The sequence below is a fragment of the Petromyzon marinus genome, unplaced genomic scaffold (assembly GCF_048934315.1).
Source record: "Petromyzon marinus isolate PM22_M1 ecotype Great Lakes invasive population unplaced genomic scaffold, UKy_Petmar_22M1.pri1.0 PM_G_Scaffold_51, whole genome shotgun sequence".
In the NCBI taxonomy this organism is placed as follows: domain Eukaryota; kingdom Metazoa; phylum Chordata; class Hyperoartia; order Petromyzontiformes; family Petromyzontidae; genus Petromyzon; species Petromyzon marinus.
In genome coordinates this window covers 1593754-1611911 of record NW_027423004.1, presented here as the reverse complement: position 1 = coordinate 1611911, position 18158 = coordinate 1593754, and the positions used below count along the sequence as shown (strand labels likewise).

Sequence of the window (18158 nt, the reverse complement as noted above, 5' to 3'; positions counted from 1 at the left end):
TGTTTTCACACAGCCTCGGGTCACTTAAGCATCATGGCACCGAGACAGAGGTTACAGCCTCGAGTTGCTTCTGTCTGTTACGAAGACAGAGGTTACTGAAACAGAGGTCGCTGTTTTCACACAGCCTCGGGTCACTTAAGAATCATGGCACCGAGACAGAGGTTACAGCCTCGAGTTGCTTCTGTCTATTACGAAGACAGAGGTTACTGAAACAGAGGTCGCTGTTTTCACACAGCCTCGGTTCACTTAAGCATCATGGCACCGAGACAGAGGTTACAGCCTCGAATTGCTTCTGTCTGTTACGAAGACAGAGGTCACTGTTTGGAAGAAAATAAGAATTAATGTTGATTTGAAGCTTTCGTGAATGCAGGAATCTATACTCTGGTTAAAATTCTGATTTATTTTATACCTACGTGACTTTACCGAAAGAACTAAAAAAATAAGAATTAAGTTTTACCCTGTCTGGCAATAAAAAACCCCTTTTTTTGCGAGGAATCAACTCTGCTGCATTAACCGCACGAACTTGTGATGAACACGCAAACACAACATGCTCTGATAATATATGCAAATCTAGAATTAATATATGGCGTGTCTCCCGCACACAACGCGTCATCCACCACCAGACACCCCCCGGCGCCTCTGCGGCCCCCGGCAACAGTCCCAGCCAATCACCGCCGTCGCTTCTCGTCTACCTTTGATTGGGCCCAACCGATGACGTCACCTCACAGCTTCTGCCTCCTCTCAGACACCCCCCGGCGCCTCTGCAGCCCCCGGCAACAGTCCCAGCCAATCACCGTTAGCGCCACGGGCAGCGATTTGTCACTGGGTAAACAGCGGGAGGGGGGCGGGGGCGCGGGTGGGGGGGATGACGAGACTCCTCCCCCCCCACCCCCCAACAGCCGGGGGCGTTCGATTGGATGCGCAGGATGACGTCAGATGATCCGGGTACTAACGGGTTTTTGTTGCCATATAAGGGAGTGGGAGCGGAGCAAAAAAATTCTGCGGAGTCATTCAGGAACGTCGGCACGAAGTTCAGGCGGCCTCAGCCGTCCTCAACATTCCGCGTGAGGTTCGCAGGGTGGAGTTCAGGGCGAGCCTTTCCCCCCCCCCAAGCCCCATCGGGCAGCGTAAAGAAGAGGTGAGTGGATACCGGTAAAAGGCGAGGTCGGCTGTTCCGGTCGAGCTTAGGCGATAGACTGCGCTCGGCGACGAGGCCTATTCTCTCACCCTCTCCTAGCCTCTCCACTGCTAGCCTGTTCTCTCTCACGCTCCTAGCCTCTCTACTGCTAGCCTGTTCTCTCACTCTCCTTAGCCTCTCCACTGCTAGCCTGTTCTCTCACGCTCCTAGCCTCTCCACTGCTAGCCTGTTCTCTCTCACGCTCCTAGCCTCTCCACTGCTGCCCTGTTCTCTCTCTCCAAGCCTCTCCACTGCTAGCCTGTTCTCTCACTCTCCTAGCCTCTCCACTGCTAGCCTGTTCTCTCACCCTCTCCTAGCCTCTCCACTGCTAGCCTGTTCTCTCTCACGCTCCTAGCCTCTCTACTGCTAGCCTGTTCTCTCACTCTCCTTAGCCTCTCCACTGCTAGCCTGTTCTCTCACGCTCCTAGCCTCTCCACTGCTAGCCTGTTCTCTCTCACGCTCCTAGCCTCTCCACTGCTGCCCTGTTCTCTCTCTCCAAGCCTCTCCACTGCTAGCCTGTTCTCTCACTCTCCTAGCCTCTCCACTGCTAGCCTGTTCTCTCACCCTCTCCTAGCCTCTCCACTGCTAGCCTGTTCTCTCTCACTCTCCTAGCCTCTCCACTGCTAGCCTGTTCTCTCTCACTCTCCTAGCCTCTCCACTGCTAGCCTGTTCTCTCTCACTCTTCTAGCCTCTCCACTGCTAGCCTGTTCTCTCACGCTCCTTAGCCTCTCCACTGCTAGCCTGTTCTCTCACTCTCCTAGCCTCTCCACTGCTAGCCTGTTCTCTCTCACGCTCCTAGCCTCTCTACTGCTAGCCTGTTCTCTCACTCTCCTTAGCCTCTCCACTGCTAGCCTGTTCTCTCACGCTCCTAGCCTCTCCACTGCTAGCCTGTTCTCTCTCACGCTCCTAGCCTCTCCACTGCTGCCCTGTTCTCTCTCTCCAAGCCTCTCCACTGCTAGCCTGTTCTCTCACTCTCTCCTAGCCTCTCCACTGCTAGCCTGTTCTCTCTCACGCTCCTAGCCTCTCCACTGCTGCCCTGTTCTCTCTCTCCAAGCCTCTCCACTGCTAGCCTGTTCTCTCACCCTCTCCTAGCCTCTCCACTGCTAGCCTGTTCTCTCACCCTCTCCTAGCCTCTCCACTGCTAGCCTGTTCTCTCTCACTCTCCTAGCCTCTCCACTGCTAGCCTGTGCTCTCACCCTCCTGGCCTCTCCACTGTTAGCCTGTTCTCTCACGCTCCTAGCCTCTCCACTGCTAGCCTATTCTCTCTCTCCTAGCCTCTCTACTGCTAGCCTGTTCTCTCACGCTCCTAGCCACTCCACTGCTAGCCTGTTCTCTCACCCTCCTAGCCTCTCCACTGCTTGCCTGTTGTCTCACTCTCCTAGCCTCTCCACTGCTAGCCTGTTCTCTCACACTCCTTAGCCTCTCCACTGCTAGCCTGTTCTCTCTCTCACTCTCCTAGCCTCTCCACTGCTAGCCTGTTCGCTCTCACACTCCTAGCCTCTCTACTGCTAGCCTGTTCTCTCACTCTCCTTAGCCTCTCCACTGCTAGCCTGTTCTCTCTCACGCTCCTAGCCTCTCCACTGCTAGCCTGTTCTCTCACCCTCCTAGCCTCTCCACTGCTAGCCTGTTCTCTCTCACGCTCCTAGCCTCTCTACTGCTAGCCTGTTCTCTCACGCTCCTAGCATCTCCACTGCTAGCCTGTTCTCTCACTCTCCTAGCCTCTCCACTGCTAGCCTGTTCTCTCACTCTCCTAGCCTCCACTGCTAGCCTGTTCTCTCTCACTCTCCTAGCCTCTCCACTGCCTGCCTGTTCTCTCACTCTCTCCTAGCCTCTCCACTGCTAGCCTGTTCTCTCTCTCTCTCCTAGCCTCTCCACTGCTAGCCTGTTCTCTCTCACGCTCCTAGCCTCTCCACTGCTAGCCTGTGCTCTCACCCTCCTGGCCTCTCCACTGCCTGCCTGTTCTCTCACTCTCCAAGCCTCTCTACTGCTAGCCTGTTCTCTCACGCTCCTAGCCTCTCCACTGCTAGCCTATTCTCTCTCTCCTAGCCTCTCCACTGCTAGCCTATTCTCTCTCTCCTAGCCACTCCACTGCTAGCCTATTCTCTCACCCTCCTTAGCCTCTCCACTGCTAGCCTGTTCTCTCTCACTCTCCTAGCCTCTCCACTGCCAGCCTGTTCTCTCACACTCCTTAGCCTCCACTGCTAGCCTGTTCTCTCTCTCACACTCCTTAGCCTCTCCACTGCTAGCCTGTTCTCTCTCTCACTCTCCTAGCCTCTCCACTGCTAGCCTGTTCTCTCTCACGCTCCTAGCCTCTCTACTGCTAGCCTGTTCTCTCACTCTCCTTAGCCTCTCCACTGCTAGCCTGTTCTCTCACGCTCCTAGCCTCTCCACTGCTAGCCTGTTCTCTCACACTCCTTAGCCTCCACTGCTAGCCTGTTCTCTCTCTCACACTCCTTAGCCTCTCCACTGCTAGCCTGTTCTCTCTCTCACTCTCCTAGCCTCTCCACTGCTAGCCTGTTCTCTCTCACGCTCCTAGCCTCTCTACTGCTAGCCTGTTCTCTCACTCTCCTTAGCCTCTCCACTGCTAGCCTGTTCTCTCACGCTCCTAGCCTCTCCACTGCTGCCCTGTTCTCTCTCTCCAAGCCTCTCCACTGCTAGCCTGTTCTCTCACTCTCCTAGCCTCTCCACTGCTAGCCTGTTCTCTCACCCTCTCCTAGCCTCTCCACTGCTAGCCTGTTCTCTCACCCTCTCCTAGCCTCTCCACTGCTAGCCTGTTCTCTCTCCCTCTCCTAGCCTCTCCACTGCTCGCCTGCTCTCTCTCTCTCCTAGCCTCTCCACTGCTAGCCTGTTCTCTCTCACGCTCCTAGCCTCACCACTGCTAGCCTGTTCTCTCACGCTCCTAGCCTCTCCACTGCTAGCCTATTCTCTCTCTCCTAGCCTCTCCACTGCTAGCCTATTCTCTCTCTCCTAGCCACTCCACTGCTAGCCTATTCTCTCACCCTCCTTAGCCTCTCCACTGCTAGCCTGTTCTCTCTCACTCTCCTAGCCTCTCCACTGCCAGCCTGTTCTCTCACACTCCTTAGCCTCCACTGCTAGCCTGTTCTCTCTCTCACACTCCTTAGCCTCTCCACTGCTAGCCTGTTCTCTCTCTCACTCTCCTAGCCTCTCCACTGCTAGCCTGTTCTCTCTCACGCTCCTAGCCTCTCTACTGCTAGCCTGTTCTCTCACTCTCCTTAGCCTCTCCACTGCTAGCCTGTTCTCTCACGCTCCTAGCCTCTCCACTGCTAGCCTGTTCTCTCACACTCCTTAGCCTCCACTGCTAGCCTGTTCTCTCTCTCACACTCCTTAGCCTCTCCACTGCTAGCCTGTTCTCTCTCTCACTCTCCTAGCCTCTCCACTGCTAGCCTGTTCTCTCTCACGCTCCTAGCCTCTCTACTGCTAGCCTGTTCTCTCACTCTCCTTAGCCTCTCCACTGCTAGCCTGTTCTCTCACGCTCCTAGCCTCTCCACTGCTGCCCTGTTCTCTCTCTCCAAGCCTCTCCACTGCTAGCCTGTTCTCTCACTCTCCTAGCCTCTCCACTGCTAGCCTGTTCTCTCACCCTCTCCTAGCCTCTCCACTGCTAGCCTGTTCTCTCACCCTCTCCTAGCCTCTCCACTGCTAGCCTGTTCTCTCTCCCTCTCCTAGCCTCTCCACTGCTCGCCTGCTCTCTCTCTCTCCTAGCCTCTCCACTGCTAGCCTGTTCTCTCTCACGCTCCTAGCCTCACCACTGCTAGCCTGTTCTCTCACCCTCCTGGCCTCTCCACTGCTAGCCTGTTCTCTCACGCTCCTAGCCTCTCCACTGCTAGCCTGTTCTCTCACCCTCCTAGCCTCTCCACTGCTAGCCTGTTCTCTCACGCGCCTAGCCTCTCCACTGCTAGCCTGTTCTCTCACCCTCCTAGCCTCTCCACTGCTAGCCTGTTCTCTCACCTTCCTAGCCTCTCCACTGCTAGCCTGTTCTCTCTCACGCTCCTAGCCTCTCTACTGCTAGCCTGTTCTCTCACGCTCCTAGCCTCTCCACTGCTGCCCTGTTCTCTCTCTCCAAGCCTCTCCACTGCTAGCTTGTTCTCTCACTCTCCTAGCCTCTCCACTGCTAGCCTGTTCTCTCACCCTCTCCTAGCCTCTCCACTGCTAGCCTGTTCTCTCTCCCTCTCCTAGCCTCTCCACTGCTCGCCTGCTCTCTCTCTCTCCTAGCCTCTCCACTGCTAGCCTGTTCTCTCACCCTCCTGGCCTCTCCACTGCTAGCCTGTTCTCTCACGCTCCTAGCCTCTCCACTGCTAGCCTGTTCTCTCACCCTCCTAGCCTCTCCACTGCTAGCCTGTTCTCTCACCCTCCTAGCCTCTCCACTGCTAGCCTGTTCTCTCACTCTCCTAGCCTCTCCACTGCTAGCCTGTTCTCTCACCCTCCTAGCCTCTCCACTGCTAGCCTGTTCTCTCACCTTCCTAGCCTCTCCACTGCTAGCCTGTTCTCTCTCACGCTCCTAGCCTCTCTACTGCTAGCCTGTTCTCTCACGCTCCTAGCCTCTTCACTGCTAGCCTGTTCTCTCACTCTCCTAGCCTCTCCACTGCTAGCCTGTTCTCTCACTCTCCTAGCCTCTCCACTGCTAGCCTGTTCTCTCACTCTCCTAGCCTCTCCACTGCTAGCCTGTTCTCTCTCTCCTAGCCTCTCCACTGCTAGCCTGTTCTCTCTCACTCTCCTAGCCTCTCCACTGCTAGCCTGTTCTCTCACTCTCCTAGCCTCTCCACTGCTAGCCTGTTCTCTCACTCTCCTAGCCTCTCCACTGCTAGCCTGTTCTCTCACTCTCCTAGCCTCTCCACTGCTAGCCTGTTCTCTCTCTCCTAGCCTCTCCACTGCTAGCCTGTTCTCTCTCACTCTCCTAGCCTCTCCACTGCTAGCCTGTTCTCTCTCACTCTCCTAGCCTCTCCACTGCTAGCCTGTTCTCTCTCACTCTCCTAGCCTCTCCACTGCTAGCCTGTTCTCTCTCACGCTCCTAGCCTCTCTACTGCTAGCCTGTTCTCTCACTCTCATAGCCTCTCCACGGCTAGCCTGTTCTCTCTCACCCTCCTAGCCTCTCTACTGCTATCCTGTTCTCTCACGCTCCTAGCCTCTCCACTGCTAGCCTGTTCTCTCACGCTCCTTAGCCTCTCCACTGCTAGCCTGTTCTCTCTCTCACTCTCCTAGCCTCTCCACTGCTAGCCTGTTCTCTCTCACGCTCCTAGCCTCTCTACTGCTAGCCTGTTCTCTCACTCTCCTTAGCCTCTCCACTGCTAGCCTGTTCTCTCACCCTCCTGGCCTCTCCACTACTAGCCTGTTCTCTCACGCTCCTAGCCTCTCTACTGCTAGCCTGTTCTCTCTCTCCTAGCCTCTCCACTGCTAGCCTGTTCTCTCACGCTCCTCGCCTCTCCACTGCTAGCCTGTTCTCTCACCCTCCTAGCCTCTCCACTGCTAGCCTGTTCTCTCACTCTCCTAGCCTCTCCACTGCTAGCCTGTTCTCTCACCCTCCTAGCCTCTCCACTGCTAGCCTGTTCTCTCTCACTCTCCTAGCCTCTCCACTGCCTGCCTGTTCTCTCACTCTCCTAGCCTCTCCACTGCTAGCCTGTTCTCTCTCATGCTCCTAGCCTCTCCACTGCTAGCCTGTTCTCTCACCCTCCTAGCCTCTCCACTGCTAGCCTGTTCTCTCCCCCTCCTAGCCTCTCCACTGCTAGCCTGTTCTCTCTCACTCTCCTAGCCTCTCCACTGCCTGCCTGTTCTCTCTCACTCTCCTAGCCTCTCCACTGCTAGCCTGTTCTCTCTCACGCTCCTAGCCTCTCCACTGCTAGCCTGTTCTCTCACCCTCCTAGCCTCTCCACTGCTAGCCTGTTCTCTCTCACGCTCCTAGCCTCTCTACTGCTAGCCTGTTCTCTCACGCTCCTAGCCTCTCCACTGCTAGCCTGTTCTCTCACTCTCCTAGCCTCTCCACTGCTAGCCTGTTCTCTCACTCTCCTAGCCTCCACTGCTAGTCTGTTCTCTCTCTCCTAGCCTCTCCACTGCTAGCCTGTTCTCTCTCACTCTCCTAGCCTCTCCACTGCTAGCCTGTTCTCTCTCATTCTCCTAGCCTCTCCACTGCTAGCCTGTTCTCTCACGCTCCTTAGCCTCTCCACTGCTAGCCTGTTCTCTCTCTCACTCTCCTAGCCTCTCCACTGCTAGCCTGTTCTCTCTCACGGTCCTAGCCTCTCCACTGCTGCCCTGTTCTCTCTCTCCAAGCCTCTCCACTGCTAGCCTGTTCTCTCACTCTCCTAGCCTCTCCACTGCTAGCCTGTTCTCTCACCCTCTCCTAGCCTCTCCACTGCTAGCCTGTTCTCTCACCCTCTCCTAGCCTCTCCACTGCTAGCCTGTTCTCTCTCTCTCTCCTAGCCTCTCCACTGCTAGCCTGTTCTCTCTCACGCTCCTAGCCTCTCCACTGCTAGCCTGTGCTCTCACCCTCCTGGCCTCTCCACTGCTAGCCTGTTCTCTCACGCTCCTAGCCTCTCCACTGCTAGCCTATTCTCTCTCTCCTAGCCTCTCTACTGCTAGCCTGTTCTCTCACGCTCCTAGCCACTCCACTGCTAGCCTATTCTCTCACCCTCCTTAGCCTCTCCACTGCTAGCCTGTTCTCTCTCTCTCACTCTCCTAGCCTCTCCACTGCTAGCCTGTTCTCTCTCACTCTCCTAGCCTCTCCACTGCTAGCCTGTTCTCTCACACTCCTTAGCCTCCACTGCTAGCCTGTTCTCTCTCTCACACTCCTTAGCCTCTCCACTGCTAGCCTGTTCTCTCTCTCACTCTCCTAGCCTCTCCACTGCTAGCCTGTTCTCTCTCACGCTCCTAGCCTCTCTACTGCTAGCCTGTTCTCTCACTCTCCTTAGCCTCTCCACTGCTAGCCTGTTCTCTCACGCTCCTAGCCTCTCCACTGCTAGCCTGTTCTCTCACACTCCTTAGCCTCCACTGCTAGCCTGTTCTCTCTCTCACACTCCTTAGCCTCTCCACTGCTAGCCTGTTCTCTCTCTCTCACTCTCCTAGCCTCTCCACTGCTAGCCTGTTCTCTCTCACGCTCCTAGCCTCTCTACTGCTAGCCTGTTCTCTCACTCTCCTTAGCCTCTCCACTGCTAGCCTGTTCTCTCACGCTCCTAGCCTTTCCACTGCTGCCCTGTTCTCTCTCTCCAAGCCTCTCCACTGCTAGCCTGTTCTCTCACTCTCCTAGCCTCTCCACTGCTAGCCTGTTCTCTCACTCTCCTAGCCTCTCCACTGCTAGCCTGTTCTCTCACCCTCTCCTAGCCTCTCCACTGCTAGCCTGTTCTCTCTCCCTCTCCTAGCCTCTCCACTGCTCGCCTGCTCTCTCTCTCTCCTAGCCTCTCCACTGCTAGCCTGTTCTCTCTCACGCTCCTAGCCTCACCACTGCTAGCCTGTTCTCTCACCCTCCTGGCCTCTCCACTGCTAGCCTGTTCTCTCACGCTCCTAGCCTCTCCACTGCTAGCCTGTTCTCTCACCCTCCTAGCCTCTCCACTGCTAGCCTGTTCTCTCACGCGCCTAGCCTCTCCACTGCTAGCCTGTTCTCTCACCCTCCTAGCCTCTCCACTGCTAGCCTGTTCTCTCACCTTCCTAGCCTCTCCACTGCTAGCCTGTTCTCTCTCACGCTCCTAGCCTCTCTACTGCTAGCCTGTTCTCTCACGCTCCTAGCCTCTCCACTGCTGCCCTGTTCTCTCTCTCCAAGCCTCTCCACTGGTAGCTTGTTCTCTCACTCTCCTAGCCTCTCCACTGCTAGCCTGTTCTCTCACCCTCTCCTAGCCTCTCCACTGCTAGCCTGTTCTCTCACCCTCTCCTAGCCTCTCCACTGCTAGCCTGTTCTCTCTCCCTCTCCTAGCCTCTCCACTGCTCGCCTGCTCTCTCTCTCTCCTAGCCTCTCCACTGCTAGCCTGTTCTCTCACCCTCCTAGCCTCTCCACTGCTAGCCTGTTCTCTCACGCTCCTAGCCTCTCCACTGCTAGCCTGTTCTCTCACCCTCCTAGCCTCTCCACTGCTAGCCTGTTCTCTCACCCTCCTAGCCTCTCCACTGCTAGCCTGTTCTCTCACGCTCCTAGCCTCTCCACTGCTAGCCTGTTCTCTCACCCTCCTAGCCTCTCCACTGCTAGCCTGTTCTCTCACCTTCCTAGCCTCTCCACTGCTAGCCTGTTCTCTCTCACGCTCCTAGCCTCTCTACTGCTAGCCTGTTCTCTCACGCTCCTAGCCTCTTCACTGCTAGCCTGTTCTCTCACTCTCCTAGCCTCTCCACTGCTAGCCTGTTCTCTCACTCTCCTAGCCTCTCCACTGCTAGCCTGTTCTCTCACTCTCCTAGCCTCTCCACTGCTAGCCTGTTCTCTCACTCTCCTAGCCTCTCCACTGCTAGCCTGTTCTCTCTCACTCTCCTAGCCTCTCCACTGCTAGCCTGTTCTCTCTCACTCTCCTAGCCTCTCCACTGCTAGCCTGTTCTCTCACTCTCCTAGCCTCTCCACTGCTAGCTTGTTCTCTCACTCTCCTAGCCTCTCCACTGCTAGCCTGTTCTCTCACTCTCCTAGCCTCTCCACTGCTAGCCTGTTCTCTCACTCTCCTAGCCTCTCCACTGCTAGCCTGTTCTCTCTCTCCTAGCCTCTCCACTGCTAGCCTGTTCTCTCTCACTCTCCTAGCCTCTCCACTGCTAGCCTGTTCTCTCTCTCTCCTAGCCTCTCCACTGCTAGCCTGTTCTCTCTCACTCTCCTAGCCTCTCCACTGCTAGCCTGTTCTCTCACTCTCATAGCCTCTCCACGGCTAGCCTGTTCTCTCTCACCCTCCTAGCCTCTCTACTGCTAGCCTGTTCTCTCACACTCCTAGCCTCTCCACTGCTAGCCTGTTCTCTCACGCTCCTAGCCTCTCCACTGCTAGCCTGTTCTCTCTCTCCTAGCCTCTCCACTGCTAGCCTGTTCTCTCACGCTCCTAGCCTCTCCACTGCTAGCCTGTTCTCTCTCACGCTCCTAGCCTCTCCACTGCCTGCCTGTTCTCTCTCACGCTCCTAGCCTCTCCACTGCTAGCCTGTTCTCTCACCCTCCTAGCCTCTCCACTGCTAGCCTGTTCTCTCTCACGCTCCTAGCCTCTCTACTGCTAGCCTGTTCCCTCACGCTCCTAGCCTCTCCACTGCTAGCCTGTTCTCTCTCACTCTCCTAGCCTCTCCACTGCTAGCCTGTTCTCTCACCCTCCTAGCCTCTCCACTGCTAGCCTGTTCTCTCTCACTTTCCTAGCCTCTCCACTGCCTGCCTGTTCTCTCTCACTCTCCTAGCCTCTCCACTGCTAGCCTGTTCTCTCACACTCCTAGCCTCTCCACTGCTAGCCTGTTCTCTCACCCTCCTAGCCTCTCCACTGCTAGCCTGTTCTCTCTCACGCTCCTAGCCTCTCTACTGCTAGCCTATTCTCTCACGCTCCTAGCCTCTCCACTGCTAGCCTGTTCTCTCACTCTCCTAGCCTCTCCACTGCTAGCCTGTGCTCTCACTCTCCTAGCCTCTCCACTGCTAGCCTGTTCTCTCTCTCCTAGCCTCTCCACTGCTAGCCTGTTCTCTCTCACTCTCCTAGCCTCTCCACTGCTAGCCTGTTCTCTCTCACGCTCCTAGCCTCTCTACTGCTAGCCTGTTCTCTCACTCTCATAGCCTCTCCACGGCTCGCCTGTTCTCTCTCACCCTCCTAGCCTCTCCACTGCTAGCCTGTTCTCTCTCACGCTCCTAGCCTCTCCACTGCTAGCCTGTTCTCTCACGCTCCTTAGCCTCTCCACTGCTAGCCTGTTCTCTCTCTCACTCTCCTAGCCTCTCCACTGCTAGCCTGTTCTCTCTCACGCTCCTAGCCTCTCTACTGCTAGCCTGTTCTCTCACTCTCCTTAGTCTCTCCACTGCTAGCCTGTTCTCTCACGCTCCTAGCCTCTCCACTGCTAGCCTGTTCTCTCTCACGCTCCTAGCCTCTCCACTGCTGCCCTGTTCTCTCTCTCCAAGCCTCTCCACTGCTAGCCTGTTCTCTCACCCTCCTGGCCTCTCCACTGCTAGCCTGTTCTCTCACGCTCCTAGCCTCTCCACTGCTAGCCTGTTCTCTCTCTCCTAGCCTCTCCACTGCTAGCCTGTTCTCTCACGCTCCTAGCCTCTCCACTGCTAGCCTGTTCTCTCACTCTCCTAGCCTCTCCACTGCTAGCCTGTTCTCTCACCCTCCTAGCCTCTCCACTGCTAGCCTGTTCTCTCACCTTCCTAGCCTCTCCACTGCTAGCCTGTTCTCTCTCACGCTCCTAGCCTCTCTACTGCTAGCCTGTTCTCTCACGCTCCTAGCCTCTTCACTGCTAGCCTGTTCTCTCACTCTCCTAGCCTCTCCACTGCTAGCCTGTTCTCTCTCACTCTCCTAGCCTCTCCACTGCTAGCCTGTTATCTCTCACTCTCCTAGCCTCTCCACTGCTAGCCTGTTCTCTCACGCTCCTAGCCTCTCTACTGCTAGCCTGTTCTCTCACTCTCATAGCCTCTCCACGGCTAGCCTGTTCTCTCTCACCCTCCTAGCCTCTCTACTGCTAGCCTGTTCTCTCACACTCCTAGCCTCTCCACTGCTAGCCTGTTCTCTCACGCTCCTAGCCTCTCCACTGCTAGCCTGTTCTCTCTCTCCTAGCCTCTCCACTGCTAGCCTGTTCTCTCATGCTCCTAGCCTCTCCACTGCTAGCCTGTTCTCTCACCCTCCTAGCCTCTCCACTGCTAGCCTGTTCTCTCTCACTCTCCTAGCCTCTCCACTGCCTGCCTGTTCTCTCTCACTCTCCTAGCCTCTCCACTGCTAGCCTGTTCTCTCTCACGCTCCTAGCCTCTCCACTGCTAGCCTGTTCTCTCACCCTCCTAGCCTCTCCACTGCTAGCCTGTTCTCTCTCACGCTCCTAGCCTCTCTACTGCTAGCCTGTTCTCTCACGCTCCTAGCCTCTCCACTGCTAGCCTGTTCTCTCACTCTCCTAGCCTCCACTGCTAGTCTGTTCTCTCTCTCCTAGCCTCTCCACTGCTAGCCTGTTCTCTCTCACTCTCCTAGCCTCTCCACTGCTAGCCTGTTCTCTCTCATTCTCCTAGCCTCTCCACTGCTAGCCTGTTCTCTCACGCTCCTTAGCCTCTCCACTGCTAGCCTGTTCTCTCTCTCACTCTCCTAGCCTCTCCACTGCTAGCCTGTTCTCTCTCACGGTCCTAGCCTCTCCACTGCTGCCCTGTTCTCTCTCTCCAAGCCTCTCCACTGCTAGCCTGTTCTCTCACTCTCCTAGCCTCTCCACTGCTAGCCTGTTCTCTCACCCTCTCCTAGCCTCTCCACTGCTAGCCTGTTCTCTCACCCTCTCCTAGCCTCTCCACTGCTAGCCTGTTCTCTCTCTCTCTCCTAGCCTCTCCACTGCTAGCCTGTTCTCTCTCACGCTCCTAGCCTCTCCACTGCTAGCCTGTGCTCTCACCCTCCTGGCCTCTCCACTGCTAGCCTGTTCTCTCACGCTCCTAGCCTCTCCACTGCTAGCCTATTCTCTCTCTCCTAGCCTCTCTACTGCTAGCCTGTTCTCTCACGCTCCTAGCCACTCCACTGCTAGCCTATTCTCTCACCCTCCTTAGCCTCTCCACTGCTAGCCTGTTCTCTCTCTCTCACTCTCCTAGCCTCTCCACTGCTAGCCTGTTCTCTCTCACTCTCCTAGCCTCTCCACTGCTAGCCTGTTCTCTCACACTCCTTAGCCTCCACTGCTAGCCTGTTCTCTCTCTCACACTCCTTAGCCTCTCCACTGCTAGCCTGTTCTCTCTCTCACTCTCCTAGCCTCTCCACTGCTAGCCTGTTCTCTCTCACGCTCCTAGCCTCTCTACTGCTAGCCTGTTCTCTCACTCTCCTTAGCCTCTCCACTGCTAGCCTGTTCTCTCACGCTCCTAGCCTCTCCACTGCTAGCCTGTTCTCTCACACTCCTTAGCCTCCACTGCTAGCCTGTTCTCTCTCTCACACTCCTTAGCCTCTCCACTGCTAGCCTGTTCTCTCTCTCTCACTCTCCTAGCCTCTCCACTGCTAGCCTGTTCTCTCTCACGCTCCTAGCCTCTCTACTGCTAGCCTGTTCTCTCACTCTCCTTAGCCTCTCCACTGCTAGCCTGTTCTCTCACGCTCCTAGCCTTTCCACTGCTGCCCTGTTCTCTCTCTCCAAGCCTCTCCACTGCTAGCCTGTTCTCTCACTCTCCTAGCCTCTCCACTGCTAGCCTGTTCTCTCACTCTCCTAGCCTCTCCACTGCTAGCCTGTTCTCTCACCCTCTCCTAGCCTCTCCACTGCTAGCCTGTTCTCTCTCCCTCTCCTAGCCTCTCCACTGCTCGCCTGCTCTCTCTCTCTCCTAGCCTCTCCACTGCTAGCCTGTTCTCTCTCACGCTCCTAGCCTCACCACTGCTAGCCTGTTCTCTCACCCTCCTGGCCTCTCCACTGCTAGCCTGTTCTCTCACGCTCCTAGCCTCTCCACTGCTAGCCTGTTCTCTCACCCTCCTAGCCTCTCCACTGCTAGCCTGTTCTCTCACGCGCCTAGCCTCTCCACTGCTAGCCTGTTCTCTCACCCTCCTAGCCTCTCCACTGCTAGCCTGTTCTCTCACCTTCCTAGCCTCTCCACTGCTAGCCTGTTCTCTCTCACGCTCCTAGCCTCTCTACTGCTAGCCTGTTCTCTCACGCTCCTAGCCTCTCCACTGCTGCCCTGTTCTCTCTCTCCAAGCCTCTCCACTGGTAGCTTGTTCTCTCACTCTCCTAGCCTCTCCACTGCTAGCCTGTTCTCTCACCCTCTCCTAGCCTCTCCACTGCTAGCCTGTTCTCTCACCCTCTCCTAGCCTCTCCACTGCTAGCCTGTTCTCTCTCCCTCTCCTAGCCTCTCCACTGCTCGCCTGCTCTCTCTCTCTCTCCTAGCCTCTCCACTGCTAGCCTGTTCTCTCACCCTCCTAGCCTCTCCACTGCTAGCCTGTTCTCTCACGCTCCTAGCCTCTCCACTGCTAGCCTGTTCTCTCACCCTCCTAGCCTCTCCACTGCTAGCCTGTTCTCTCACCCTCCTAGCCTCTCCACTGCTAGCCTGTTCTCTCACGCTCCTAGCCTCTCCACTGCTAGCCTGTTCTCTCACCCTCCTAGCCTCTCCACTGCTAGCCTGTTCTCTCACCTTCCTAGCCTCTCCACTGCTAGCCTGTTCTCTCTCACGCTCCTAGCCTCTCTACTGCTAGCCTGTTCTCTCACGCTCCTAGCCTCTTCACTGCTAGCCTGTTCTCTCACTCTCCTAGCCTCTCCACTGCTAGCCTGTTCTCTCACTCTCCTAGCCTCTCCACTGCTAGCCTGTTCTCTCACTCTCCTAGCCTCTCCACTGCTAGCCTGTTCTCTCACTCTCCTAGCCTCTCCACTGCTAGCCTGTTCTCTCTCTCCTAGCCTCTCCACTGCTAGCCTGTTCTCTCTCACTCTCCTAGCCTCTCCACTGCTAGCCTGTTCTCTCACTCTCCTAGCCTCTCCACTGCTAGCTTGTTCTCTCACTCTCCTAGCCTCTCCACTGCTAGCCTGTTCTCTCACTCTCCTAGCCTCTCCACTGCTAGCCTGTTCTCTCTCTCCTAGCCTCTCCACTGCTAGCCTGTTCTCTCTCACTCTCCTAGCCTCTCCACTGCTAGCCTGTTCTCTCTCTCTCCTAGCCTCTCCACTGCTAGCCTGTTCTCTCTCACTCTCCTAGCCTCTCCACTGCTAGCCTGTTCTCTCACGCTCCTAGCCTCTCTACTGCTAGCCTGTTCTCTCACTCTCATAGCCTCTCCACGGCTAGCCTGTTCTCTCTCACCCTCCTAGCCTCTCTACTGCTAGCCTGTTCTCTCACACTCCTAGCCTCTCCACTGCTAGCCTGTTCTCTCACGCTCCTAGCCTCTCCACTGCTAGCCTGTTCTCTCTCTCCTAGCCTCTCCACTGCTAGCCTGTTCTCTCACGCTCCTAGCCTCTCCACTGCTAGCCTGTTCTCTCTCACGCTCCTAGCCTCTCCACTGCCTGCCTGTTCTCTCTCACGCTCCTAGCCTCTCCACTGCTAGCCTGTTCTCTCACCCTCCTAGCCTCTCCACTGCTAGCCTGTTCTCTCTCACGCTCCTAGCCTCTCTACTGCTAGCCTGTTCCCTCACGCTCCTAGCCTCTCCACTGCTAGCCTGTTCTCTCTCACTCTCCTAGCCTCTCCACTGCTAGCCTGTTCTCTCACCCTCCTAGCCTCTCCACTGCTAGCCTGTTCTCTCTCACTTTCCTAGCCTCTCCACTGCCTGCCTGTTCTCTCTCACTCTCCTAGCCTCTCCACTGCTAGCCTGTTCTCTCACACTCCTAGCCTCTCCACTGCTAGCCTGTTCTCTCACCCTCCTAGCCTCTCCACTGCTAGCCTGTTCTCTCTCACGCTCCTAGCCTCTCTACTGCTAGCCTATTCTCTCACGCTCCTAGCCTCTCCACTGCTAGCCTGTTCTCTCACTCTCCTAGCCTCTCCACTGCTAGCCTGTGCTCTCACTCTCCTAGCCTCTCCACTGCTAGCCTGTTCTCTCTCTCCTAGCCTCTCCACTGCTAGCCTGTTCTCTCTCACTCTCCTAGCCTCTCCACTGCTAGCCTGTTCTCTCTCACGCTCCTAGCCTCTCTACTGCTAGCCTGTTCTCTCACTCTCATAGCCTCTCCACGGCTCGCCTGTTCTCTCTCACCCTCCTAGCCTCTCCACTGCTAGCCTGTTCTCTCTCACGCTCCTAGCCTCTCCACTGCTAGCCTGTTCTCTCACGCTCCTTAGCCTCTCCACTGCTAGCCTGTTCTCTCTCTCACTCTCCTAGCCTCTCCACTGCTAGCCTGTTCTCTCTCACGCTCCTAGCCTCTCTACTGCTAGCCTGTTCTCTCACTCTCCTTAGTCTCTCCACTGCTAGCCTGTTCTCTCACGCTCCTAGCCTCTCCACTGCTAGCCTGTTCTCTCTCACGCTCCTAGCCTCTCCACTGCTGCCCTGTTCTCTCTCTCCAAGCCTCTCCACTGCTAGCCTGTTCTCTCACCCTCCTGGCCTCTCCACTGCTAGCCTGTTCTCTCACGCTCCTAGCCTCTCCACTGCTAGCCTGTTCTCTCTCTCCTAGCCTCTCCACTGCTAGCCTGTTCTCTCACGCTCCTAGCCTCTCCACTGCTAGCCTGTTCTCTCACTCTCCTAGCCTCTCCACTGCTAGCCTGTTCTCTCACCCTCCTAGCCTCTCCACTGCTAGCCTGTTCTCTCACCTTCCTAGCCTCTCCACTGCTAGCCTGTTCTCTCTCACGCTCCTAGCCTCTCTACTGCTAGCCTGTTCTCTCACGCTCCTAGCCTCTTCACTGCTAGCCTGTTCTCTCACTCTCCTAGCCTCTCCACTGCTAGCCTGTTCTCTCTCACTCTCCTAGCCTCTCCACTGCTAGCCTGTTATCTCTCACTCTCCTAGCCTCTCCACTGCTAGCCTGTTCTCTCACGCTCCTAGCCTCTCTACTGCTAGCCTGTTCTCTCACTCTCATAGCCTCTCCACGGCTAGCCTGTTCTCTCTCACCCTCCTAGCCTCTCTACTGCTAGCCTGTTCTCTCACACTCCTAGCCTCTCCACTGCTAGCCTGTTCTCTCACGCTCCTAGCCTCTCCACTGCTAGCCTGTTCTCTCTCTCCTAGCCTCTCCACTGCTAGCCTGTTCTCTCATGCTCCTAGCCTCTCCACTGCTAGCCTGTTCTCTCACCCTCCTAGCCTCTCCACTGCTAGCCTGTTCTCTCTCACTCTCCTAGCCTCTCCACTGCCTGCCTGTTCTCTCTCACTCTCCTAGCCTCTCCACTGCTAGCCTGTTCTCTCTCACGCTCCTAGCCTCTCCACTGCTAGCCTGTTCTCTCTCACGCTCCTAGCCTCTCTACTGCTAGCCTGTTCCCTCACGCTCCTAGCCTCTCCACTGCTAGCCTGTTCTCTCTCACTCTCCTAGCCTCTCCACTGCTAGCCTGTTCTCTCACCCTCCTAGCCTCTCCACTGCTAGCCTGTTCTCTCTCACTTTCCTAGCCTCTCCACTGCCTGCCTGTTCTCTCTCACTCTCCTAGCCTCTCCACTGCTAGCCTGTTCTCTCACGCTCCTAGCCTCTCCACTGCTAGCCTGTTCTCTCACCCTCCTAGCCTCTCCACTGCTAGCCTGTTCTCTCTCACGCTCCTAGCCTCTCTACTGCTAGCCTATTCTCTCACGCTCCTAGCCTCTCCACTGCTAGCCTGTTCTCTCACTCTCCTAGCCTCTCCACTGCTAGCCTGTGCTCTCACTCTCCTAGCCTCTCCACTGCTAGCCTGTTCTCTCTCTCCTAGCCTCTCCACTGCTAGCCTGTTCTCTCTCACTCTCCTAGCCTCTCCACTGCTAGCCTGTTCTCTCTCACTCTCCTAGCCTCTCCACTGCTAGCCTGTTCTCTCTCACTCTCCTAGCCTCTCCACTGCTAGCCTGTTCTCTCTCACGCTCCTAGCCTCTCCACTGCTAGCCTGTTCTCTCTCTCTCCTAGCCTCTCCACTGCTAGCCTGTTCTCTCTCACTCTCCTAGCCTCTCCACTGCTAGCCTGTTCTCTCTCACGCTCCTAGCCTCTCTACTGCTAGCCTGTTCTCTCACTCTCATAGCCTCTCCACGGCTAGCCTGTTCTCTCACCCTCCTAGCCTCTCTACTGCTAGCCTGTTCTCTCACGCTCCTAGCCTCTCCACTGCTAGCCTGTTCTCTCACGTTCCTTAGCCTCTCCACTGCTAGCCTGTTCTCTCTCTCACTCTCCTAGCCTCTCCACTGCTAGCCTGTTCTCTCTCACGCTCCTAGCCTCTCTACTGCTAGCCTGTTCTCTCACTCTCCTTAGCCTCTCCACTGCTAGCCTGTGCTCTCATGCTCCTAGCCTCTCCACTGCTAGCCTGTTCTCTCTCACGCTCCTAGCCTCTCCACTGCTGCCCTGTTCTCTCTCTCCAAGCCT

At 56.3% G+C, this 18158-nt stretch overlaps 1 long non-coding RNA gene across 1 annotated transcript in view; it reads left to right on the top strand.

Moving 5' to 3' along the window:
- Nucleotides 1-945: 945 nt before the first annotated feature.
- LOC142917449 (uncharacterized) overlaps nt 946-18158 on the top strand; it is a 152364-nt gene continuing 135151 nt past the window's right edge. The window contains exon 1 of the long non-coding RNA XR_012936992.1: nt 946-1138. This is a non-coding gene — a long non-coding RNA (uncharacterized LOC142917449). The remainder of the gene's footprint in view (nt 1139-18158) is intronic.